The sequence below is a fragment of the Bubalus bubalis genome, chromosome 7 (genome assembly GCF_019923935.1).
Source record: "Bubalus bubalis isolate 160015118507 breed Murrah chromosome 7, NDDB_SH_1, whole genome shotgun sequence".
Classification (NCBI taxonomy): domain Eukaryota; kingdom Metazoa; phylum Chordata; class Mammalia; order Artiodactyla; family Bovidae; genus Bubalus; species Bubalus bubalis.
This window is the reverse complement of record NC_059163.1, coordinates 115,924,298-115,950,355: the sequence shown is the minus strand read 5'-3', so window position 1 is coordinate 115,950,355 and position 26,058 is coordinate 115,924,298. Positions and strand designations below refer to the sequence as shown.

At 41.2% G+C, this 26,058-nt stretch overlaps 1 long non-coding RNA gene across 1 annotated transcript; it reads right to left on the bottom strand.

Moving 5' to 3' along the window:
- Positions 1–3,022: 3,022 nt before the first annotated feature.
- On the bottom strand, positions 3,023–25,705 carry LOC123334521. Its single transcript, XR_006552523.1, has 2 exons — positions 21,564–25,705; positions 3,023–4,158 (listed from the first exon to the last, which is right to left on the bottom strand). It is a non-coding gene; the product is annotated as an uncharacterized LOC123334521 (long non-coding RNA).
- Between the last annotated feature and the right edge of the window lie 353 nt (positions 25,706–26,058).

Sequence of the window (26,058 nt, the reverse complement as noted above, 5' to 3'; positions counted from 1 at the left end):
TTAATATTTGCTCTTTAAATTCTTGTGACTTGATTGTCTCAGGGGAGAGTGATTAATTCAGCACTTGGCAGATTCAACTCAACAGAAATTCATTCTAATGGTGAATTTTGATTGATGAAATCTAGCCTGTTTAACATGGTTTTTTTCCCCTCAATTTTAGGTACAAACAAATGAAATCAGGATTATCCAAAATAATTTTTAAAAATTCTCCCATAAGATCAAAAAATTAAAATATTATGCTTCCTTGGGCAGAGAGTTGCTGGGTTTGAGGTACTATATCAATGGATAGAGGTATTTATAATGGCCACATGTGTCCACTGTGCAAGAAATCCATACATCTTTTTATTGTTCTTCTGATGTTCTGAGTATCCAATTTCCGTATGGGAAGGTGGGGGGAGGTTCCCCATACCTCCAAAGAGAAATTCTCAGGCACCAGCAGGGAGTCCAAGGATTCATCTCAATTCTGACACTATCTACTTGGAGATAGCATCAGACTCCACAGGTTGAGTGCTGAGTCCTACAAGGCTGCTCCGCTGCATCCCCTTATAAGACTTCAGCCGCTGGTCACAAGCCCAGGTTGTGACCCGCACTTCTGACCAAATGACTGTAAATCAGAGTCCTTAAGACTCCACCCTTGGGTTTGAATAATTTGCTGCAGAGGCTCACAGAACTCAGGGAAACATTTTATTTACTAGATTACTGGTTTCTTATAAACCAGTATGTAACTCAGGAACAGCTAGATGGAAGAGATGCTTAAGACAGGTGTGAGAAAGGGCGTGGAGCCCCCCTGCCTTCTCTGAGCCACTCTCCCAGCACTTCCGTGTGTTTATCAACCGAGAAGTGCTTCACACCCTGACCTTTTGGGTTTTTACGGAGGCTTCTCTACATAGGCATAATTGATTATACCTTTAGCCTTGCTCCCCTCCCAGAGGTCAGGTGGTGGAACTGAAAGTTCCAACCCTCTAATCACATTGTTGGTTCTCTTGGCAACCAGTCCCTGTCCTTAGATGCTTTCCAAAAGTCACATCATTCACAAAACAAGACACTTCAATCACTCTCAACACTTAGGAAAGTCCAGAGGTTTTGAGAGCTGTGAGCTAAGATCTGTGGATGAAGACCAAATATATGAGAGGTATACTTTGGTCATCTAAATAATCAAGTATAAATTCTTATAAATCACAATATCACAACTAGTTTCCTATTGTAAACATTGGGCTATTTCTGGTCTTTTGTTACTAAGTAGTAAAGTCTGAATTACCTTGACTATTCCACATGTGTCCCAGTTGAACTAAGAGTGGATATGGCTTCAGAAATTGCTGGAGCAGGGCAAAAAAAACTGCTGGCAGAGCCTGCTTCTTGGCCTGGGCCCAGCTCTCCTTCTTTCTCTCTTCTTTAGTCTTGAGCTGGCTTTTTCCACATTGCCTGGTGTGGGCTCTGCAGTCAGACTCCACAAGCTTAAATCTTGGATCTACCCCTTACTGGGTTGTGTGATTTGTGGACGTTCCTACATGCTTTATATTTCAGTTGCCTCATTTTGAAAATGAGGGTAAACATAATTATTATTTTATAGGTTTATTTGGGTGAATTAAATGAGATTATACATGCAATTTACTAACGCATGTTTACCAGAATTCCTGGAATATAGTAAGCACAGAATAAATAATATCTTGATTATTACTGTTGTTTTTCTAAATAATTGCTGAACCAATCACCATGACTAGGGTTAATTGCTCTTGAAAGAGAAAAATAAGCCCATCTCAACTATATGGGTTGAGAATGGTAGTTTCTCAAAAAGTATGCATGAAAGAATAAAAATTTCATGTATGTATATATGTGTGTATGTACATATACATAAATATACAGGCTTCCCTGGTGCCCTGGTGGCTCAGTGGTAAAGAATCCACCTGTCAGTACAAGAAACGCAGGAGATATGGGCTCAATGTCTTTGGGGGAAAGATCCCCTGGAGAAGGAATTGGCAATTCATTCCAGTATTCTTGCCTGGGAAATCCCAACAGGACAGAGGAGTCTGGCAGATTACAGTCCATGGGGGTGCAAAAGAGTCGGACACAACTTGGCAACTAAAACAACTAAAAACATATGCATACATACACATATATGTCTAATACACCCTGTCATAATCACAGAGTACAACGTAAAGTTAAAATATGAATGAAGATGCAATGAGAAAAAAAGCCATTGATAAGAAATGTACTAGTGATTGTCTTTGAATGGTTGAATATTGGCATCTTTTCTCAATTCTTCTGTTTTAAACACTGTCATCTGTATATCACCTTTATATTAATAAAGTCGCCAATAGTACATTCAATAAAATCTTGTTGGCTGCCTACTAGCTGGGCACTCATTTGAGCTTTAGGGAAAGAGAAGTAAGCAAGAGACAAAAAATCTCTCTGTCCTGAGGGGCTCATATTCTAAGGACAAGAGCACTCTACTGAAAATTAAGAGAAGTAGAACTGGATTTGATAATAGACCTCTCAGCACAATCTTAACACTTCTCCTTTCAGCTGCGTGCCCTCCTGAGAGTCACCGAATGTCTCTGAGCCTTACTATGCTGACCTAAGGGGAGGGGTCAAAGTCCTATGTGGAAAAGGGACCGTGACAACTGAGTAAAATATTGATGTGACTGCTCTGAAGTGTGACTCATCGTACAAATATATAAGGTGTTATTATTGTGGACTTTTCTAGGTTAAGAATAATATTATCAAGTTATTTTTATGACAAATTGTGTCTATAGGAAGTACTGAATGATACAATATTTGCTTAATAGGGTGAAGTGCTGTATGAATGAAGCATTGTGTCTCAAGTTTTATGCAATGAAGAGATTGGACACTGAAACGTCCAAGACTTCTTTTACTGCTTCAAATTGAAAATATGAAAGAGCATTTGGATAATGCTCATAGTGGAAGTTTTTATTATCCAGGAAAGATATCTGATTCCAATCTTGAAAAGAATTCCCTAAATTTTGCCTAATTTGCTAAAAATTCTATTCAAGTTAAATGGTAATAAGATTCCCTTGACTTAAACATTGTTGAATACATAAAATGTTGCTTTTTTGTTCTGCTTTTTCATTTTCACCAAATATTTCTTTTAGTGATCTCAGGCAAGTACAGAGTTCATGGACTTACATTATGAATCACAGAATTTTATTTTATTATTCAAAGGAACCCCTCCTTTTACACTGAGGAGGTGAAGCTCCTGAAAAAGGAGGTGACTTCCACTCGCAGTCAGTGAGGTTTCCACCTGGGCAGAGCCCCTTGGCTTTTGATTCCCAGTTCAGGACTGGCAGCTTAGATGTTGATCCAGTATAGCCTGGCTTCTGAACCGTTTATACCCTTCTATAAGTTTCCCATGATTCATGACCAGTGGTATAGGAAATGAAAACTTAACAGTTACTGTTAGGTAACATTAGTGTTCCCCCCCTTTCATTGAAATGTTAATACTTCTGGGGTTGAAGTTTTTAAGAATTTTCCTAGTAGAACTTGTTCCTTCTCTTTTTCTTGGTCCAAGTTGTATTAATTGTCACTCCACTGCTTCCCTTCTAACAATCCTGCCCTGACATTCAAGAGCAGAGCAATAAAACATCTCACCCTCCACTCTCCTTTTAGGTTAGATTTATATCTTCATTTAGAAGGAAATTAAAGGATATCTTTTGTACTATAAACTTTTATACTTACTTCTAAAGCAGCCCATGCCATTAGCTTATCACTAAGATTCTGGTTTGGCCCACTACTGTTATTTGAAGTCCCTCAAATCTATATCTTAGAGACAGGAAAAAACAAACAAAGCAAATAACAAAACCTTCCAGTCTCACTCCTGACTGTTTACAATGGTGTGAGAGCCTGCCCCTGGCCTGCTTCAGGCTCTCACTCAAACCCCTGTAGCATGGGAGACTCAGAGCCCTGGGCTGGCTTCATCTTGTTCTTGCTCTGCAAGCCCTCTGCATTACTTCCCACGTGACCAAAATCCTCAGCAGCATCCTCTCTGAGGAGCCCATCCTTCTCCTGCTGTGTTGCTTGTGGCTTGTTCTTACTTGGAAGGATGGGAAATGTAGAGTTCCCCTTTCTGCACCGGCGCTGGCACTCATCAGGCCTCGCTGCCTTTAGTTTTGGCAAGCAATGCTTTGGGTTTCATCCAGAGGCCTGCAAATCAACCAGTACCTTGTAAGTTTCACACAGTTGTTATTAGTGATTATTACTCCTCAGACCCTCAATAAGTAAGAGCGGGTCAGAATTGTTTACCAAAAGAGACATTGATGAGACATGAAAGTCTAAAATAGAAAATTGATTTATAGGCCAATATCTCATTTTAATGTTTCAGTGAAAAGGAAATGGCAACCCACTCCAGTATTCTTGCCTGGAGAGTCCCAGGGACAGAGGAGCCTAGTGGGCTGCCGTCTATGGGGTCGCACAGAGTCGGACACGACAGAAGCGACTTAGCAGCAGCAGCATATGCTATTTCTGAATTCATGCTCCACATATTTTTAATGATCAATGTTATTGTGAATTGGAAGCATGGAGGGGAGTAGAGGTCTATCCTCCTGACCATCAAATTTACCATTGAAATCTGAAATTTATCTTTGCATGAAGTTTTGATTATTGAAAATACTTTTGAGAAATAATTATGACTATCAGGTCAAAGTTTGCTAATTTTGAAATTGTGCCAATGAATGCAGGAGCCAAACAAAGGAATACTGTAGAATTGTGGAATATTGTAGAATGGCCTCTGTAACTTGCTGTCTGATCCTGGGCAACCTGCTTCATCGTTCTAAGACTGTCTCATTAGCTTTAAACTTAGGGCGGTTGGATTGGCTGAGAGCTCTTCCAGGATTAATTATCTATAGTGTTCTCTTTCTGTGGTTTTATGACTTGCTAGAAATTACTTGGTGTGGAGGGATGAGAGTGTTTCCACCATGTTTCTGTGTTGTTGACAGGATATATTGTTCATTTCTCATCATTTGAGCCCATCTGCTTCATAACATTGCAGATTTACAGCTCTTGTTTCAAGGCACCCACATTATCTATATTATAAATGTGGAAGATCACAGAATGTTTTTAATAAGTGATGACTGAAATAGCAGGACCATTGCATAAGCTTCTTAGAACAGGCATGTGCTAAAGAAATTAATCACAGGAGCTCAAGTCATGACATTAAGCAGACCCAGAAGAGGGGCATTTACCTTTTATTTGCAAATAGTCATTTTTAGTTGGCTCTTGGTAGAGTATAATGTTTGGACAATATATTTAAATGGCAAAGTTTGCCAGATCCTGATGCATAGGTTATTACTAACATACTTTTTCTTCTTTTATCAAAGTAAAACATTTTCTATGGTTATTTTGTGATATAGGCACTGGGAAGTCATTGAATTTTCATAGCTGCAAAATGCATGCACTTTTTAAGACTATATTATAGCTGTGTTTGCAGCAGGGGGAGGGGGGCTTCATTCTGGTTTAAAAGTATGTAAAGGCAGTGTAAGAGGAAACTTTAGTAAAACTAATGTCAACAAAAAGAAAAAAATTGAAGGCTAAAGTTTTCTTATCTGAAATCAGGCTAAGTTTCAATGCGATTTCCTCTTTTGATCCTGATGTTTGCAGTGGTGTCAGTAACCTTGAGCTTATTTATGGCTCCTAGGTATAATCTAACTATGTGTGAAAGCCTGGTACCAGGCTTTCCTAATGTCTTGGGGATAAAGGTCAGTCCAGAGCAGAATCACAGGGGGAAGGAGCTATCTTTGTTCTTTTGAGCAATAACACATCTACTAGAGTTAGAAGTGGGCTTCTACAAGAGATAAAAACTTAGAGGTGGCTATATAGGACATGTCGCTTTGCAGCCCCATGGAGTATAGCCTGCCAGGCTCCTCTGTCCATGGAATTCTCCAGGCAAGAATACTGGAGTGGGCTGTCATTCCCTTCTCCAGGGGATCTTTCCCACCCAGGAATCGAGTCTATGCCTCTTGGGTCTCCTGCATCTCCTGCACTGGCAGCAGATTCTTTACCAGTGCGCTATCTGGGAAGGACCTTTTTACAGATAGATATATGCAGGCTTAGTTGTTCAGTTGTGTCCAACTCTGTGACTCCATGGACTGTAGCCTGCCGGGCTCCTCTCTCTATGGGATTCTCCAGACAACAATACTAGAAGGGGTAGCCATTCCCTTCTCCAGGGGATCTTCTCCACCCAGGGATCGAACCCAGATCTCCTGCATTACAGGCGGATTCTTTACTATCTGAGCCATGAGGGAAGCCCTATAGATAGACACAAATAACCTAAATAGGCATTTAAATATGGTATTTGAATTTGGGAAGAGATGACTGACGTAAAAATTAGTAAAAATCAAAGGATTTCAATGGCCCCAAATCAGCAATTTAGAGTTGTACCTTTGGATCTGCAATCAAAGCTAATGTCATAACGAAGGAAATGAAGTCAACAGCGCAGAAGTAGTTTCCACATTCTTGAGTTTCTGGCACTTAGATTCAATACCTACTAGAAAACTCATTTGACTCTTAAAATTTTGACTTAATATTTACAAAGTTTTCTTAAACAATAGTCTTTATCTAAACTTGAATATTAAATATTAAATACAGCTGACATAACACACTTAAAGGGCTTTTTGTTTGGTAGCATCTTTCTTTTATCAGTTGAAAATGATGAAAAGATATTTGCTTGGGTTTCTGAATCTCATTTGCTCTGTTAAAGCACCATCACAGCCAAAAGACCCTAATGAAAGTTTCCCTGTGACAAGCCTAAACAATGACCCAGTAGGAATGAAAAGCCAAACTAATGGGTAATGATGAACAAGGCCAGCTTTCTGCTCTCCCCACATGGATTTTAACCACAGAGAAATCAACAGCTGTGCCAGGGGGAACACAGGAGTGCTGCCCATGCAAAATAACACCTTGGAGTGGAATGAATTTAAAGTAAATGGGCTGGAAATATTGGCTTTCCAAGCAATCAACAACAACACATGAGGGAAAACAGAGCCTTTAATTTGGGTGAGGGTGCTGATCCAGACTTCTCTGCAGCACCTGATTCCGGTGAGTGTGTGTGATCCCAGATTAAATAGGAAATAATCTTTCACATAAACTGCCCGTCACAAATCTGGGAAAGCAGGATAGCATTCAGCCCAGGCTCTCATAAGCCCTGTATACGTTCCCCACTTATGAAGGATATGTTATCTTGATTCTCTGACTTACCATGGGAATGTGATATTATTCTTTATTGTCATTGTTTTTGTACTACTCGACTTATACAGAATATTTTAAATAAAACTTTTCCCCCCTTATTTGAAGAGGACTTATATACTTTTCTCTTCCTGATTCTTTTATATGAAGATTACAGTTGAGCTTGGATAAATTACCTAAATCATGCTCTTATTAATCAGTCCTCTAATGAGCAGTCCAGATTTGTGGATGAGTACCCAAAACACTGTTGTGTCAACTGAGAGTGTCACAGATTTTCTCAGATGGTTTCAATGTAGTAAAATAATACAAAATCCAAAAGAAAAGAGAAAAGTCAGGTTTGAGGACTAAACAGAAAACCTGAGCTTATTTTTTACAGGCATATTTACAGTTGATCCACTTCTTGAATATTCCATCATATATTGCAAAAGGAAAGAGAATCACTCCTGTTGAGGCCTGAAGAACTAAGCACTTTGACTCACCAAACAGTTCATGGCAAGATGTGGCTCTTTACACTCACGCTAGGCCTCCCTTTCTCAGGGACAGAGACCTGACCACACGTGCTGGCAGTGCCCAGTTTCTCAGGGCTTTCTGCTCAGGGAGGCAGCTTTGGGAAGCAAAAAAGGACCTTTGTGTTGGAGTCAGACTTGAGTTCAAGGATCGGCTAAACTGTAATCAGGCAGTTTGCTTAACTAAGCAATTTGTTTGTAGTAGGCTGGAGGAGCTGGCATTGGTACTTAAGGCTGTCTGGCTTTAAGCTCACGTTAATTTGTTTTATTTTCTTTTCAAAGAAGCATGTCTTTGCATGTAGTCAATATAGGTGGGTTTAAATGTGTGTAAGTTTCATTAGAAGGCTCTATTTCCTTCCTGAACCCTTCTCAAGTCTAGCTGCTCCTCACTTCATAACAAGCTGGCCCTGCAATGCCATAGCTCTCGGCTCTGACTGAGTGGTCTATGTCTATGCTCTCTGCTGCTCCCATCTGCTCCCATGACTGAGGTTCTGCAGTATGCACGTCGAGCCCAGGTGAGAAACACGGAGGGGAAGAAATTCTACCTTTTAACCGATATGCAAACAGAATCAGGTTCATAGTCCCCTAATCCTTGAAAAACAAGGCTATGTTGTATCGGTTTTTTCTCCTTTTCTTATTTTATATAACTTTATATCTTAATGATTGAAACTGCTTCTAAAGAATCAAACATCTTTTTCTCCCTTTCCTTGCCAAGCTAAAATACTTGGGATTCAGACAATTTGGGGGCTTCTCTCTGCTGGCTGTACATTGCTACTGCTGGAGTTAAAGGTAACCTCAAGAGGCATCTGCCTCCACTTGGCTGTCAGGAAGAATGGTTTAGTGTTTCCTAGACTAGATTTTCTGGGAAGGCAGTGAACATGTCTGTTTTTTTCCCCTTTTACACCCAATACCCAGCATGGTGCCTAGTGCATGAAGGGCACTTACTAAATATTCATTGAGTAAACAAATTAATAAAAAATACTGCCTTCAGTGTTAGAGTGGTTTATATACTCATTCGTTCATTCAGCAAACATCTAGCAACTTCAAAGACTGGATACATTAATTTAGGTACTTAGGGGTATATTTAGAACTAGAAGACTTGGGCTTATCAGAAAACAATTTTTCAATACAATTTTTCAATTTCATGTGCTGGCAGCATTTGGAGATTTTTCTAAGGTCATGAAACAACATTATTTAATGTACTTTATTTCTAGAATAGCTTTAGATTGACAGAAAAGGTATGAAGATGGTACAGAGGGTTCCTACATACCCCTCACACAAATTCTCTCATTATTAGCATATATATTAGTATGGCACATTTGTTTTAATGAATAAACCAATTGTTGCTGTTTAGTCACTAAGTCATGTCTGACTCTTTTGTGACCCCATGGACTGTAATCCACTAGGCTCTCTGTTCATGGGATTTCCCAGGCAAGAATATTGGAGTGTGTAAGCCATTTCCTTCTCCAGGGGATCTTTCCCACTCAGGGATTAAACCTACATCCACTGAATTGGCAGGTGGAATCTTTACCACTGAGTCACCTGGGAAGCCAGTGAATATACCAATATTGTTACATTATGTTAATCAAAGTTTATACTATATTGATATTTTGTTAGTTTTTACCTAATGTCCCTTTTCTTTTCAAGAATTCCATCCAGGATACCACATTACAATTATTTATTGTACCTTAGCCTCTTCTTGACTGTAATCAGATTTTCCTTGTTTTTGATGATCTTGAGAGTTTTGAGGCATTTTGAGACAACAATTGAAAGTTGTCTGATGATTTTCTCATGATTAGGTTGGGGTTATGGATTTTCCAAATAACCATGAGTAGTCATTGAAAAGCAAAGGAGAAAAGGAAAGATATAAGCATTGAATGCAGAGTTCCAAAGAATAGCAAGAAAAGATAAGAAAGCCTTCTTCAGCAATCAATGCAAAGAAATAGAGGAAAACAACAGAATGGGAAAGACTAGAGATCTCTTCAAGAAAATTAGAGATACCAAGCCCATCATGCAAAGATGGGCTCAATAAAGGACAGAAATGGTATGGACCTAACAGAAGCAGAAGATATTAAGAAGAGGTGGCAAGAATACACAGAAGAACTGCACAAAAAGATCATCATGACAAAGATAATCATGATGGTATGATCACTCACCTAGAGCCAGACATCCTGGAATGTGAAGTCAAGTGGGCCTTAGAAAGCATCACTATGAACAAAGCTAGTGGAGGTGATGGAATTCCAGTTGAGCTATTTCAAATCCTGAAAGATGATGCTGTGAAAGTGCTGCACTCAATATGCCAGAAAATTTGGAAAACTCAGCAGTGGCCACAGGACTGGAAAAGGTCAGTTTTCATTCCAATCCCAAAGAAAGGCAATGCCAAAGAATGCTCAAACTACCGCACAATTGCACTCATCTCACATGCTGGTAAAGTCATGCTCAAAATTCTCCAAGCCAGGCTCTAGCAATATGTGAACTGTGAACTTCCAGATGTTCAAGCTGGTTTTAGAAAAGGCAGAGGAACCAGAGATCAAATTGCCAACATCTTCTGGATCATGGAAAAAGCAAGAGTTCCAGAAAAACATCTATTTCTGCTTTATTGACTATGCCGAAGCCTTTGACTGTGTGGATCACAATAAACTGTGGAAAATCCTGACCTGCCTCTTGAGAAACCTATATACAGGTTAGGAAGCAACAGTCAGACCTGGACATGGAACAACAGACTGGTTCCAAATAGGAAAAGGAGTACGTCAAGGCTGTATATTGTCACCCTGCTTATTTAACTTCTATGCAGAGTACATCATGGGAAATGCTGGCCTGGAAGGAGCACAAGCTGGAATCAAGATTGCCGGGAGAAATATCAATAACCTCAGATATGCAGATGGCACCACCCTTATGGCAGAAAGTGAAGAGGAACCAAAGAGCCTCTTGATGAAAGTGAAAGAGGGGAGTGAAAAAGTTGGCTTAAAACTCAACATTCAGAAAACGAAGATCATGGCATCTGGTCCCATCACTTCATGGCAAATAGATGGGGAAACAGTGGAAACAGTGTCAGACTTTATTTTTTGGGGCTCCAAAATCACTGCAGATGGTGATTGCAGCCATGAAATTAAAAGATGCTTACTCCTTGGAAGGAAAGTTATGACCAACCTAGAGAGCATATTCAAAAACAGAGACATTACTTTACCAACAAAGGTTGGTCTAGTCAAGGCTATGGTTTTTCCAGTGGTCATGTATGGATGTGAGAGTTGGACTATAAAGAAAGCTGAGTGCTGAAGAATTGATGCTTTTGAACTGTGGTGTTGGAGAAGACTCTTGAGAGTTCCTTGGACTGCAAGGAGATCCAACCAGTCCATTCTAAAGGAGATCAGCCCTGGGTGTTCTTTGGAAGGAATGATGCTAAAGCTGAAACTCATGTACTTTGGTCACCTCATGCGAAGAGTTGACTCATTGGAAAAGACTCTGATGCTGGGAGGGATTGGGGGCAGGAGGAGAAGAGGACGACAGAGGATGAGATGGCTGGATGGCATCACCAACTCGATGGATGTGAGTTTGAGTGAACTCTGGGAGATGGTGATGGACAGGGAGGCCTGGTGTGCTGATTCATGGGGTCGCAAAGAGTCGGACACGACTGAGTGACTGAACTGAGCTGAGTCATATGAGTAGCTTTCATAGTCAACAAAAGAGTCTGAAATGCAGTACTTGGATGCAATCTCAAAAATGACAGAATAATCTCTGTTCATTTCCAAGGCAAACCATTCAATATCAGAGTAATCCAAGTCTGTGCCCCAAATGCTAATGCAGAAGAAGTAGAAATTGAATGGTTCTATGAGGACCTACAAGATGTTCTATTGCTAACACCAAGAAAAGATGTCATTTTCATCATAGGGAACTGGAATAAAAAAGTAGGAAGTCAAGAAATACCTGGAATCACAGGCAAGTTTGGCCTTGGAGTACAAAATGAAGCAGGGAAAAGGCTAACAGAGTTTTGCCAAGAAAACACACTGGTCATAGCAAACACCCTCTTCCAACAACACAAGAGATGACTCTATACCTGGACATCACAAGATGGTCAATACCGAAATCAGATTGATTATATTTTTTACAACTGAAGATGGAGAAGCTCTATACAGTCAGCAATAATAAGACCGGAAGCTGACTGTGGCTCAGCTCTTGAACTCCTTATTGCAAAATTCAGGCTTAAATTGAAGAAAGTAGGGAAAACCACTAAGCCATTCAGGTATGACCTAAATCAAATCCCTTATGATTATACAGTGGAAGTGACAAACAGATTCAAGGGATTAGATCTGGCAGACAGAGTGCCTGATGAGCTACGGACAGAGGGGGATTAGATCTGGTAGACACAGTGCCTGATGAGCTACGGACAGAGGTTTGTAACATTGTACAGGAGGCGGTGACCAAAATCATCCCAATGAAAGAAGGCATGTGGTTTATCTGAGGAGGCTTTACAAATAGCTGAGGAAAGAAGAAAAGCAAGAGAGAATGGGAAAGCTATACCCATCCAAATACAGATTCCAGAGAATAGAAAAAAGAGATCAGAGGGCCTTCTTCAGATGAACAGTGCAAAGAAATAGAAGAAAATAGAATGGGAAAGACTAGTGATCTCTTCAAGAAAATTGGAGATATTAAAATTGGGAAAGAAGTATGTCAAAGCTGTATATTGTCACCCTGTTTATTTAACTTAAGTGCAGAGTACATCATGTGAAATGCTGTGCTGGATGTCTCACAAGCTGGAATCAAGATCACGGGGAGAAATATCAACAACCTCAGATATGCAGATGATACCACTCTAATGGCAGAAAGCAAAGAGGAATTAAAGAGCTTCTTGAACTCAGTTGGTAAAGAATCCACCTGCAATGCAGGAGACCCCGGTTCAATCCCTGGGTCAGGAAGTTCTCCTGAAGAAGGGATAGGCTATCCACTCCAGTATTCCTGGGTGTTTCCTCTATGGCTTAGCTAGAAAAGAATCCACCTGCAATGTGGGAGACCTGGGTTCAATACTTGGGTTGGGGAGATCCCCTGGACAAGGGAATGGCTAACCACTCCAGTTTTCTGACCTGGAGAATTCCATGGAGGTCCATGGGGTTGCAAAGAGTCAGACACAACTAAAGGATTTTCACTTGAAGAGGGTGAAAAAGAAAAGTAAAAATGCTGGCTTAAAACTCAACATTCAAAAAACTAAGATCATGGCATCTGGTCCCATCACTTGATGGCAAATAAAAGGGGAAAAATTGGAAGCCGTGACAGTTTAAATTTTGAGGGACTCCAAAATCCCTGAAGATGGTGACTGAAGCCATGAAATTAAAAGACACTTGCTCCTTGGCAGGAAAGCTATGACAAACCTAGACAGAGTATTAAAAAGCAAAGACATCACCTTGCCAACAAAGGTCCATATAGTTACAGCTGTGTTTTTTCTAGTAGTTATGTACAGATATGAGAGTTGGACCATAAAGAAGGCTGAGCATGGAAGAATTGCTGCTTTTGAACTGTGGTGTTGGAGAAGACTCTTGAGAGTCCCTTGGACTGCAAAGAGATCCAACCAGTCAATCGTAAAGGAAATCAACCCTGAATATTCATTGGGAGGACTGATGCTGAAGCTGAAGCTACAATACTTTGGTCCCTGATGTGAAGAGCTGACTTATTGGAAAAGACCCTGATGCTGAGAAAGATCAAAGGCAGGAGAAGGGAACGACAGAGGATGATATGGTTAGAGTATCCCAGACTCAGTGGACATAAGTTTGGGCAAACTCTGGGAAATAGTGAAGGACAGAGAAGCGTGGTGTGCTTCAGTACACCACGTCAAAAAAGTCAGACAGGACTTAGCGACTGAACAACAGCAACATGGTAGTTTTATTCCTAGTTTTTTAAGGGATCTCTATAATGTTCTCCATACTGGCTGTATCAACTTATAGAGGTGAGGATGAATCTAGAGTCTGTTAGACTTAGGCTCTGTCATACAGAGTAAGGTAATTTAGAAAGAGAAAAAACAAATATCGTATATTAAGGCTTATACAAGGGCTTCCAAGATGGTGCTAGTGGTAAAGAACCTGCCTGCCAATGCAGGAGATGTAAGAGACACAGTTTGATCCCTAGGTCAGGAATATCCCCTGGAGGAGGGATGGCAACCCACTCCAGTATTCTTGCCTGGAGAATCCCATGGACAGTGGAGCATGGGATTGCAGAGAGACACAACTGAAGCAACCTGGCATGCAAGGCACACATGTGGAACCTAGGAAAATGGTACTGATGAACCTATTTGCAGGGGCAGGAATAGAGACGCAGACATAGAGAACAGTTGAACTTGAGGACACATGTGGGAAGGAGAGGGTGGGGCGATTTGACAGAGCAGCACTGACATATACACAGCTACTGTGTGTCAAACAGATGGCTAGTGGAAAGGGGCTGTATTGCACAAGGAGTTCAGTTCGGTGCTCTGTGATGACCCAGAGAGGAGGGTGGGAGGGTGGGGAGGGAGGCTCCAGAGGGAAGGGGTATGTGAATACATAAAGCTGATTCTCATTGCTATACAACAGAAACTAACCATTAACAGTGGAAAGCAATTATCCTCTAATTAAAATTAAATTAAAAAAAAGAATACCAGTCACAAAAATGGAATGCACATTCACGCACCAGAAGACAGATGTCACAAATCCACTAAGGGGATAGCGGGTATACACTTTCCTAACTCAAATGGGGAGAAGGCAATGGCACCCCACTCCAGTACTCTTGCCTGGAAAATCCCATGGATGGAGGAGCCTGGTGGGCTGCAGTCCATGGGGTCGCTAGGAATCAGACACGACTGAGCGACTTCACTTTCACTTTTCACTTTCATGCTTTGGAGGAGGAAATGGCAACCCACTCCAGTATTCTTGCCTGGAGAATCCCAGGGATGGGGGAGCCTGGTGGGCTGCCATCTATGGGGTCGCACAGAGTTGGACACGACTGAAGCGACTTAGCAGCAGCAGAAGCAGCAACTCAAATGGCCCTCAAATTAGACACACGTCAGAACTAACTAGCAAAATGCCCACATGACACTCAGGGTGCAAACGGGAAGCTTGCCCGGGTGCACACCGGCGAACTTCACTTGGTCTCGACACTGATCAGCTCGTCCAGGTGCATGCTCCTCCACCAAGGAAAATCATGAGTTGGTAACCAGTGCCAAGCAGAGCAGGTGAGAAATAGGGAGGAGCCCAGAAACGAATGATTTCGGCAGCTCCTAGGAACTACCCCACGATCTCCCTTTCAGGGCCAGCTAGCCGTGAGGCAGCAGGCTCTTCACAGCCCTCCGAGCGTGGTGTCATGGCTGTGGCTCAACCGGGGAAACCCGGGCAGCCAAATATCGCGAGAGGACAGTCGCCCCGTGTGGGCGCCGGAGCTGTTCCCCAAAGTGGGGTCCAATAAAGAGACAAGGTTGGTTTGAAGGAAAGTTTGCTTTATTTTAAACGCCGGCAAGAGCTTTTATAGACAGAGGGAGGGGGCTACATACATAAACAGCACAGTGGGCTCTGACAGTCATGGGAATTATGGCAGCTCAAGTCATGGCTACAGTCTGGTCATTATATGGTTAACTTTGTCCTCCTGGTGGGGTTTCAGTATCTATAACAGGGGTCCCTAACCTCTGGACTGCAGACCAGTACCTCCTGTAAAATCAGTGGCAGCCTTAGATTAGAAATAAAGTGTATAATACATGCAATGCGCTTGAATCATCCTGAAACCATCCCCCTCAACCCCTGGTCCATGGAAAAACTGTCCTCTACGAAATCAGTCCCTGGTACCCAAAAGGTTGGGGGCCTCTGATTTCCAATATAGCTCCAAGGATAAGGCTCAGAATATTATCTATAGCCCTTACTGCGGCTGCTGCTGCTAAGTTGCTTCAGTCATGTCTGACTCTGTGCAACTCCATAGATGGCAGCCCACCAGGCTCCCCCGTCCCTGGGATTCTCCAGGCAAGAACACTGGAGTGGGTTGCCATTTCCTCCTCCAGTGCATGAAAGTGAAAAGTGAAAGTGAAGTCGCTCAGTTGTCAGACTCTTAGCAACCACATGGACTGCAGCCCACAAGGCTCCTCCGTCCATGGGATTTTCCAGGCAAGAGTACTGGAGTGGGGTGCCATTGCCTTCTCCACTATAGCCCTTAAAGAGGAACGAAGGCCCCTGACTAGGCTTAATGACTAAACTATTATTAATCTTGTTGGATTGTTTTCCTTTGTTTCTGCATCTTCTCAGTTCTCTGATTAAACTTATGCTTTGGTTTACATTTTTCCACAGACAAAAGGCAGGCTGAGAACGTGGGAAGCAAGGGTCATAGAGTCCAGTTCCATTTAACTAAGACAGAAACCAAGATCTGGCTGAGAGTTGTGCTGATTGCTACAGAGGTGACATTTCTTCTACGCTCTCTCACTGACAGAGTATAGAAATATGTGTGTGTATACTGGACTGATGCTGAAGTTGAAGCTCCAACACTTTGGCCACCTGATTCAAAGAGCTGACTCATTGGAAAAGACCCAGATGCTGGGAAAGACGGAAGGCAGGAGAAGAAGGGGACGACAGAGGACAAGATGGTTGGATGACATCACTGACTCAATGGACATGAGTTTGAGTATGGGAGATAGTGAAGGACAGCGAAGCCTGGCATGTTGCAATCCATGTGTCAAAGTGTCAGACACAAATGAATGACTGAACAACAACAGTACTAATCCATATATATACACATATTGATACATTTTTCTGTATGTGACCAACCATATCTTTATTTTTCTAAATATGAGTTTATGCTCCAGCTCTATTTCATCACCATCATATGGATCATCCCAGACTCCTCTCCTTGTTTATTAGTAAACTCCCATTCCAACAGTGAGAATCCTGCTTGCCCATCTGCAATACATTTATCCTATTGTCCGATTCTAGGATTTATTTACAGCAGCATCAGAATTGTTAATACTTACCCCCATGGGAAGCAACTCTACCAGCTGGACTATAGTGCTCAGGTATATTTCTTTTGCCCTTAGTTTTACAAACTCCATTCATTTGCAAAGTTACTTACGTTAGCAACCTGCCCCTTCCATGGTGTTGTTGCTCATACATTTGTAATACAGTTAGATCCTTTGGCCAAAATCTATATTCCCTTCTGGGATCCCCTGACCTCCTAAATGATTTCTTAAAATTTGCATACATTAAACTGTACTGTTACAAAATGAAAAAAGTAAAAATAAATAAGCTAAGTGATCAACTCATGCAATTAAATATAAAGAAAGCAGAAGGAAGAAAGCAATAGAGATAACATCAGAAATTAACAAAACATAAAGAAACAATTTAAAAGAGTAATAAAATTAAAAACTGCTTTTGCAGGGGAATAAAACAATTGACAAGCTCTTGGGAAGAAATAAGACACAAAATGATAAAGATATAAAATATTTAAAGAACATAATACTATGAACAAATGTGAAACAGTGCATTTGGAAATTTAAGTAAAATGACAAATTTTAAAGAAAATACAGATTAAATTTTGCTTCAAGATAAAATAGAAAACCTGAGTGAATACTATCAGTAAATAGAATAAATAATCACATTGCTCCAAAGGAAAACAGAACCATATAGTTCACCAGTGTGTTTTATCAAGGAACCAATAACTCCTAATAGTCTACAGATTGTTTCTGAGGATATAGAGAGAAGGAAAGCACTCTGATTAATTTCATGAAGCAAAGAAAATCATTATAAGAAAACCAAACAAAGGCAAAAACATTCTCATTCTGGGACAATAAAGCATAAATCCAAGACAGATATTTTTTTGTTTATATTCCATATATGGTTTTATAAATAACTTTATATCCTCTGTGTATTTATATAGATACACAAAAGTTTTGTTTTTTTTTGCAAATATATAAAAATCAGGACTTGTAAAAGAAACCAGATGTTGGCATAAGTTTATATTTTATCTTACCCAAAATGCAGATTCAATAATCATTTTTATTATATAGTCTTTAAAAATACTCTCCAAATCTTAGTTCAGTCTTCTATAGATCCCTTGAGAGTAGTTTCAATTTACTTCTTATGGTTACTTCATTTAACCAGAATTTATAATGAGCATGAAATGGGATTTTTTAAGGTATTTGCTCAAGCTCCCAACAGAGAAGAGAGCTGTAACATTTAATCCCGAGAGGATCAGACCCTGCCCTTGCTGGCCCAGTCTCTGCCCTCACTGATGCCCGCAGTTCAGTCCCCTACCTGAACACTCCAAAGAGCTGCCTGTGGAGGAGAAAGTCTCAAGATGGCTTGAAGATGTTTGTTGTTTTCCCTCCAATTGTTTGAGAGCGCTGGGTGAATACATAAGAGACATTTTCCTCGCTATTCTTACCCCTCACACAAAACTGATTACAATTCAAGACACATGTAGACTGAAGCACTGCTTTGAAATGACTTGGTTCCTTGCTCTCATTGTTTTAAGTGGGTGGAGGGTGGAGGTTTATGAGGGTGATCGTAAAAGAGAAGGCAGGAGATGACCTGCTTTAACCCAACCTCCATGTCCCGTGGACTCAGGGACAATTTCTACATGGAATCTCAGCTTTCCTTGCTAATGTCAATTTGATTGGTATGAAGCTGGAACACAGATCCTCCCAAAGAGTGTTAGATATAAATGTTAATATAAAAATCACTTAAACTGGGCTTTAGAAACATTTCCTTTGAAATTATAATCGAATATAGTTACCCGGTTGTCAGTATCATGTGTGTGAAACCCTCAGCAGTATTCCACACTGTGGTGAGCACGCCCACAGAGACACTGATGAGGCTACAGGAAAGTCAAGGTCTGAAAGTACTTAGGAGTGTTACAAACATTTATTCTGATACTTGTTCAAATAGTAGGTAGACTGTTTTCAGGACTGTTGCAGTAGATGTAGGGACTTCTGCAATGGGGTAGCATAGTACAGAGAGATTGCGCTTAACTCCAGATACAACAAAGACAAGTGGGGATATACAGTCAAAGAGCAGGGTGGGAGGAGGAGTCAGGGGAGGAAAAATTGTGATGAGAGGATGGTGATTCTTGGGTTTCCCAGGTGGCAATAGTGGTAAAGAACCCTCCTGCCAATGCAGGAGACACAGGACACGGGTTCCATCCCTGGGTCAGGAAGGGCATGGAGGAGGGCACGGCAACCCAGCCCAGTATTCATGCCTTGAGAACCCCATGGACACAGGAGCCTGGTGGGCTACAGTCCATGGGGTTGCAGAGAATCACAACAGACATGACTGAAGCAATTTAGCACACATGCATGGTGATTCCTGCTAAACTGATCTACTGAGATTCTTGTTGAAAGCAGGCTGGGGTGAAAAGTTATTATCTGGCAGGTGGTAAGGGATGAGAGTCTTCTCTAGTAGCTCAGTCGGTAAAGAATCTGCCCGCAATGCAGGAGATGTGGGTTCGATCCCTGTGTCAGGAAGATCCCTTGGAGAAGGGCATGGCAACCCACTCCAGTACTCTTGTCTGGGGAATTCTATGGACAGAGGAGCCGGACTACAGAGGCTACAGGCCTTGGGATCGCAAAGAGCTGGACATGACCGAGGGACTGACTAACTAAAAGGATGAGAAGTTTGGCCAGAGTCTTCCGATTCTAGGATGAGGGATTCCTGCTAGACTGACCTATCAGGATGCTCGCTAAAACTGGGTGATGCAGGCCCTCCTGGGATGGAAACAGAATATCCAGGACTAGGCAGCTCAGATAAGCCTAATGAGAGGTCAAAGAGCAAGTTTGTCACTTGGGAAAGGATGCCTATATGCAACAATGAACACAGGAGACGTCAGTGATGATTCAGACCTGAATTTGAGGATAGTTTAATATGTAACTGACAGAGACCATCATTGTGTGTTCAGATTGATACACATTTTACACATCTGAGGAGAATGTCTGGGAAGAACCAATGTTTAAAGAAGAAGATCAGTACCATTTTTCTAGATTGTACATACAGCATTAATATACGATAGATCTGCTTCTCTTTCTGGCTTACTTCACTCTGCATGACAAACTCCAGGTGCATCCACAGGCAGGAATGGAGACGCAGATGTGAAGGGTAGGCATGTGGACACAGGGGCGGAAGGGGAGGGTGGCCAGTTGGGAGAGGAGCACTGACCTATGTGGTAGTGTTGGTTTCGTCACTAAGTCGTGTCCAACTCTTGGCGACCCCATGAGCTGTAGCCCTGCAGGCTCCTCTGTCCGTGGTATTTCCCATTTCCTACTCCAGGGAATCTTCCTTGCCCAGGGATCGAACCTGAATCTCCTTCACTGCAGACAGATTCTTTACCGCTGAGCCACCAGGGAAGCCCCGCGTGTGAGTGAAGTGAAGTTGTTCAGCCGTGTCTGACTCTTTGCATTCCCTTAGACTGTAGCCTAACAAGCTCCTCCGTCCCTGGAGTTTTCCAGCAAGGGTACTAGAGTGGGTTTCCATGTCCTTCTCTAGGGGATCTTTCTGACCCAGGGATAGAACCCAGGTCTCGCATTGCAGGCAGATGATTTACCATCTGAGCCACCAGGGAATCCCCTGTATGTATACTGCTGCTGCTGCTAAGTCCCTTCAGTCGTGTCCGACTCTGTGTGACCCCATAGACGGAAGCCCACCAGGCTCCCCCGTCCCTGGGATTCTCCAGGCAAGAACACTGGAGTGGGTTGCCATTTCCTTCTCCAATGCATGAAAGTGAAGAGTGAAAGGGAAGTCGCTCAGTCGTGTCCGACTCTTCCGTGACCCCATGGACTAGAGCCTATCAGGTTCCTCCGTCCATGGGATTTTCCAGGCAAGAGTACTGGAGTGGGGTGCCATTGTCTTCTCCGGTATGTATACTGCTGCTACTGCTGCTAAGTCGCTTCAGTCGTGTCTGTATGTAAAATAGAGAGCTAGTGGAAGCCGCTGTAGAGCACAGGGAGCTCAGCGTGGTGCTCTGCGGTGACTTCGATTGGTGAGTGGGGGTGGAGCGGGAGGGAGGGAGGCCCAAGAGAAAGGGGATACATGTATGCCTAGAGCTGATACACTTTGTTGTACAACAGAAACTAACACAGCATTGTAAAGCAACTATACTCCAATTCAAAAAAAGAATGAGATCGATAAGGGTGGGTCCCTGACCTGTGGCTGTGTTTGCAGATGATGTGGAAGGTTTGGCAGAGAAACTGTAGATGTAGTTGCAGATGCGCTACAAGCATGATGCAGGAGAGGTGTGGTTCTGTGCAAATATGATGGAGATTTGTGCAGATGGCTATTGCGTGCTTGAGAAGTGGCAAGCCCTAACTGAGGTGCGCTAAGAGTAACAGACACGCTGAATTTCCGAGCTGGGTATGATATAAAGAATGTACAGCATTTCAATTGTAAAAATTAATTTCACTTGAAATGATAATAATTTTGGTATGCTGAAATAAATAAAAATATGGCTAAAACTTAAAAAAAAACAAAAACAAGAATGAGCTCAAGCTGACACAGAATGTGGGCCCAAATACCAAGTTCAATGAAAAAAGCCAGTTGCAAAACTTATCTGTTTAGTACAATTCCATATTTGATAAAAATGAATGGTAATAATATTAGTTTATATACAGGGAAGGAAAAAGTATTGGAACGCAAATCAATGTAAACTAAGAATTGTTAAAAATAGTTTTCTTCGGGGAATACAATTAGAGTGAAGTTTCAAGTTATGTTTTAGAAAGTTTTTAGGTTGTGTTTTATTTTTTATAACAAACCCTACCTTAGCAATTAGAAAAAAAAAATTTTTTTTTTAAATGAGGGAGGGGCTAAAGGGGCAACAGAGCCCTCATCTCTTCCTGGCACTGTCTAGGAAAGAGTTCAAACAAGGAAGCCATATCAGCTAACTCACCGACCCCAAAGGTGATTCTGGAATCTTCTCATCAGGTGCCATTTCCCCAGGCAGGACACGGAGTTCACCAGCTTCCAAACTGAGACCATAGGGGTGGCTGTGTGAGCTTCTTAAATGCCAAGTACATAGGAAAAATTCATATGGGAACCAAGGCATAAAGCAGGGAATCAGGAGACTGTCAGCAGATACTCAATGTGCCAATAAAGCAAGTCCTTAGTAGAATGAGCACAAGTCCAGCAAACTTTAAAAGTAAATTTGTGACAGTAGATTCCTGGCAAAGCACAATCAGGAGTTCTCTCCCAAAGGCAGGAAGTGAGAATCGCCTCTTCTCACGTTGGCATTATTTATAGCCCTGGGTCTGATTGTGGGCTGTGCTCCTTATCAGCTGTGTGATATCAGGGGAGTTGCCTAACCTCTCTGACACCTGGTTTCTTCATCAGTAAAACATGGAAAATATCAACCTCAGAAGATTGCCCTGTGGATTATCACATTATGACTCAGCTCAGGGCCTGGCACATAAAAACGGCCCAGTAAATATCTCCCATGAGCAGAGCACTGAAATACATACATTGCAATTGAGGAATAGATAGCTAGGGGGAAGTTGCTGTTCAGCACAAGGGGCTCAGCCTGGAGCTCTATGGCGACCTAGAAGGGTGAGATGGGGGTGGGGGCAGGAGAGAGGCTCTAGAGGGATGGAACGTGTGTACACTTAGAGCTAATTCACGTTGTTATACCGAAGACACCAATACAACATTGTAATTATCCTCCAATTAAAATTTAAAAAAAAATAACAAAAGAAAGAGAATATGTACAAAAGCCCAAACAACCACAGACAATTCTATAAGCTAAAACACAAAATAAGGGTTTATTGGTCTCACATTACAGACACATTTTATCATATGTAAGCATTACAGCAAGTTCTGTATAATGAGATACAGAAACAAACACCAAGAAAGGTTGTGATATAGCATAAGACATCCTTAAATGGAGAAATTCTACACAGGAAGAGGAACCTAGTGATCCTTGTGTGTTATTTTTCTTCTGTCTCTAGCTCTTCATATGTATCCATGTCAAAGATAATTTGTTGATAAATGTCCAGGCTAGCCTTTAAATACATTTTAGCTTTCCCCATGTTTATGAATTTTCTCCTCCTTGTATTCTATTCTATAAGTTCACTAATAAGTACAGAGCTCACACCACAGAGATGGAAATAGAAGGATGCATACAGTTGGAGCTAGAGGTGTATCCAGTTTTTATTCACTTCGTGACCTTGAGCACATTATGCAATTTCTTTGTTCTTTGTCTGTTCAAGGGGAATACAATAATGTCTTCATCTCAGGGTTGTTATGGGGATTAAGTAATTGTATTTCACATGCCTGGCACTCAGTAGGAGCTTAAAGGTTGTTAGTTTCCCTGCTTTTCCAAAAGGAATCTTAGAGATCATCACCCTTCTTGTTTGACAAATGAGAAATTAAGACCACAGAAGTTAAAAAAAACCCACACATCTGAAGTCCCATTTCTACACTCTTTCCTCTGCTGTCCTTTCTCTTATTAGCTTGTTTAAATTCAATAGAGAAGAGAAAACTCAGTGGAATCAAAAAGTATTATTTTCCTCTTTTTAATATAGGTAAGCCACCAAGAGACTTTTAAAGTAGGAGTCAGTTTTATGAAAGGTAATAAGTCGTCTAAGAACTGTTCTAAATCCTCAGAGATATTAAAAACAGAAGTTCTGTTCTTCCAAGATTTCCATAGCAGACGTAAGTATTCTGTGTGCTTTGGCACCAAGAACCCCAGCACTGAGTATTTATCTGCACATTTCAACTCAGGCCTCTGGAATTTCTTGCCCATGGAATTGGCAGAGGAACCAGACTTCAGTATTCAAAGTGGTCAAGTTTGCGCAGACACAGCTGTATTTGAAGTCCAGCTCTCTTCCATTAGTCAACAGAACTTGCACAAAATGCAAGTAATTTAAATTTAAGTGTTGGGATCTTACCCTGCTTTCATATCTGTGTCATCTTTTCCCAAACCTGAAGATCACACATGGATAAGCCAAGAGAACCCATGATCATGTGCATGACGGAAAAAAGGCAAAATTGGGCAACCTGTAATTTAGCTCTTGGCCTCTTCATTTAAGGAAGAATGGCAAGCTTTCTTCAGCACAAAGGAGATATTCAATACTGCCATTAAAAATAGCTAAAAGAGTCTGTTATTTCTTTAAAAACATGTTTTTAAAATAACATATTACCATAGTAAAATTGGTTGAATTTTGTTTTTTAAAAAATATGTATATTAACTTATCTCTCTCAGTTGTTTCAGTCGCCTCTTTACCAGTCTCAAGTCAAGTTCTTACTCTGTCCAGAAGCACCAGGAAGCCTTAACTGTCTCTAAGGCCACTTGTGGCCGCTGATACATGGAAACACAGCCACTGGAAATAGGCTGTATTTTTGACTACACCAGTTGATCTTAGCAAATTGCTAACACAGAAAACTATATCGGTTCTTATAACTCTTAATGGTCCAGCCACAATCCGCTTATTTTTGTCATAGGGATCTACAGAAGGGCACAAAATTGGTCAAATAAAGGCAGAGGCCTATGAGACATCACTGTGGCTTTTGAGGGTAACAAACGGCTTCCAAAAACTGCTTGTTGCTTTGGCATTGGGGAACTTTTACAGCCTGCATGGTAAAAGTAGCTACATGCTAACTTTCTTTAACAGGTCTAAGTTCATTTTATAGGAAGAGACAAGACTGAACAGTCAAACCTCTAACCCTGCTATGTATTAATATACTTGGTTCTATTTATCACAAATGATTTTTCTCAGAAGCAAAATCCTGTCCAAGTTATAACTAAATATGCACATTTAAGGGTCTTGTCAAGTGTATCTTAAAATAATTGTTTTTGTTATTCTGTGCTGCCAGATTTCTGCAATGTAGGAAGATTACACCAAGGGCTAACTATCGACCAGAAATGAACATTTGCTCCTTTCCGAATTTGCTCCTTTCCAATAGTCATTTGATTGGCTATTAATCTTGGCAGTATTTACGCAAGAAGAGAGAGACTGGAAACATTTTGCTTCCTAAAGCTCACCAGTTTCCGACAATAATACTGGACTCAAAAACAAAACAATGCATTCATCACTTCTCTTATTAATAGTTGTAAGATGGCTTTTTTTTTTTAACTGTTCTATATGGATCTCATCACGCATAACAAGAACCCATATTCTGTGACTTCTCTGTTTTACACATTAGTCTCAATTTATAAAGTTATTTCAAATTCTGAAGTCTCGGGACATGTCCACATCCTGGGAGGCTGCTTGATGTGCTTCTCCTTCAAAATTTCTAGCCTGTAAGTTTCTAAAAGTTTCCAGAAAACCTTACACTTTTCTGAAAATTCTCTCCTGTAGAGCAATGGGATGAGGTGTTACATTCATTCTTGTTTCTGTTTTTGAAGGAATTATTTCCAAGGACTCAAGTGTCTCACCTTGTATGACTCTCCTCCCCTCTAACACTTGATGCCACACAATCTTCATCAGTGTTTGGATAAAGACAATATAGAAACATAACTAGGGCCTTGCACTCTTCAGTCTTGGAACCAACTATTTTCCCATGATGGTGATTGATAGCCTTCAATTTCTTTTATACTTTAAAAGAATATTAGAAAATATCTGAAAGAGGTTATGAGGGTGGATATGAAAAGTCATTCTAAGTAACTTCATCTCTAAACTTTGATTACTAAACTTAGTTCTCAAAGATGGAGGAAGAGGAATGCAAATAAATAGAAATGAAGGACATCTTACCCAGATACATGATCAATCATTCCTAGCAAATAGTGTGATGCAATTTTAATAGAGTGGATGGGTGATCTACATCAAATTTTCTAGTGTCAGGTTCTGTGTTGGACAGAATCCAAATTCTTAATAAAATTAAGCTATGTTAGCTCTCTCACTTTCCTTGATATCTCAGGCCAGTTAGAGAAAGAAAAGAACAGAAAAACTATACTCTCTTCTGGAAGCCTTACCTGGTGGCTCATTGGTAAAGAATCCACCAGCTAATGCAGGACATGCAGGAGATGTGGGTTGATCCCTGGGTTGGGAAGATCCCTTGGAGGAGGGCATGGCAACCCACTCCAGTATTGTTGCCTGGAAAATTCCATGGACAGAGGAGCCTGGCAGGCTATCGTCCATGAGTCACAAAAAAGTCAAACACGACTCAGCAACTAAACAACAACATGTTTGCCTTCACACGCCATTTCCTCTCTCTCCTCTCATCTCTCCCATTTCCCACCTTCAAAACAATAACAGATACCCAAATCCCAAGCCATTGCATATTTTTCTGGCCAAAACTCTCTGGGAGAAACACAATGATGAGTGTGCCCTGATGTCTCCCAGGTCCCCCAGACAACTTCAAACAAAGGACAGCTGAAATCTGGCCACGGTCACTCTGCTTGGTCCTGGGGGCAGGACCCAAAGCGACTTCCCAGCTGACTTTACCTCCAT